The sequence below is a fragment of the Labrus mixtus genome, chromosome 17, assembly GCF_963584025.1.
Source record: "Labrus mixtus chromosome 17, fLabMix1.1, whole genome shotgun sequence".
Taxonomy (NCBI): Eukaryota; Metazoa; Chordata; class Actinopteri; order Labriformes; family Labridae; genus Labrus; species Labrus mixtus.
Window position 1 is genome coordinate 19,907,997 of NC_083628.1, and position 1,734 is coordinate 19,909,730.

A 1,734-nucleotide genomic window follows, 5' to 3' on the forward strand; every position below is an offset into this window, starting at 1 on the left:
CACTTTAACCAAATGAGCTGTGCTGTGTGAGAGCGGTTCCATAACGAGCTGCTGGAGCTTCAGTCCTGAAAATCACAGAGCAAACAGAGCGGCCGAAGAGGGCCGCCTGCCCACTGATAAAGATCAGAGCAGATAATGTGGAAGAAGCAGACGCCAAAGCCTCAACAGCTCTCTGCATGTGAATACAGAACACTCAGCTAGATAGACGGCTCACTGCTGCCCCCTGCTGACCGACAATCACACTGGGAATTTACTCAACGTCGACTTTCTTAACTTCCATATATTATAATCAGAATGAATGTGGAGAGAGGGAGGAAGAGTCATACTCAAAAAACAACAGAATCATGTAAAAATGGCAGTGCAGAGAAATATCAATACTTTTCTTGTATTGTCTTCATGCTCACTTTCTGAAGAAAATCATTTTCATATTTCTAAATATGTTCAAAACTAGCAAAGTAAGTTCATGCAGTCACACAGCGGAGAGGAGGGAGTACGGATTAGAAGATAAAGAACAGATTTTAAAGCTCAATTTGCCAATATGATCTCAGATAACGACAGGAAATAGACCTCTTGGAGGGGTGTTGGTTGGACAGTGGTTAATGCGCACGGCCCATGTATGGAGGCTGTAGTCCTCCGGGAGGCCCGGGTTTAAGTCCGACCTGTGGCTCCTTTCCCTCATGTCATTCCCCTCTCTGTCTCTGTCTCTCCCTGAATTCCAACACTGTCCTGTCTCTCCAATGAAAGCAGAAAAAGCCCCAAAAATACATTTTAAAAAGCCCTCTTGGAGATATTTAGTTTATAATATTCAAATATAGAAAAGCAATTTCACAAAAAAAGAAGAGTGCTCAGCAAAATGTCATCAGAGGTAAACAAAACAAGCTGGCGAGTTCATAGAAAATGAGACTATCAAAATAACATTTTATTTGACCTTTAATGAGTAGTGTCTATTAAAAGAGAGTTTATTCAACAGCCAGCACATTAATGTGACACAAAGACAGACACTTACTCTCTGAACGGAGAGTTTGAGAGACTAAGTCAAGTACCAACTCACTTATTTCGGGGCGCTGAATTTCTAGCGCATGCAGTTAGTTTGTGCGCCCAATATACAGAGGTCTAAGTTCTCGAGAGCGATACAGGTCCGGGTTTGAATTCGACCTGTGGCACTTTTCCTGCAAGCTACAAGCTAACTAAAGAGCGCTAACATTAGCCTGCTAACACAACAATGTAGGCCACAGGCAGTTGCAGCTCGAGCCACGGACAATTTTGTCCACCAATTGCGCTTGACTTCTTCATACGAATGCGAGGACACGGGGGTTGAAGGTGTTTCGCTGGAGGAGAGCGGAGGCTTCAGTATGGAGGAGGTGTGGCCAAACAGCAGTTTGTTTTGGTTTCATGCTGGTGCCCAAGGGCGACAACTACTGGATCAAAAAGTTGCACGTTCTGCCTTAAATACAGCAGGATATTTATCTTGTAAATTATAGTTATGTTGAGGGTTTAATAGATGATAAAGCAAAGTAGTCCCAGGGCCTGGCTAGCTGTGATTGAGAAGTCGCTACCATAGCAACCTGACATCCTGCACAGAAGCAACGCTACGTGTATCCACCCTCTCGTCCAAAAAAAACAAGCTGGCAATGTCGAACTTGAGGCTTCGAAAGCAATACTTCACAAACCAATGATTTGCACCATAATTTACTGAGTGAATTGACAAAATGTTGTGCAGACATTTATGGTTCT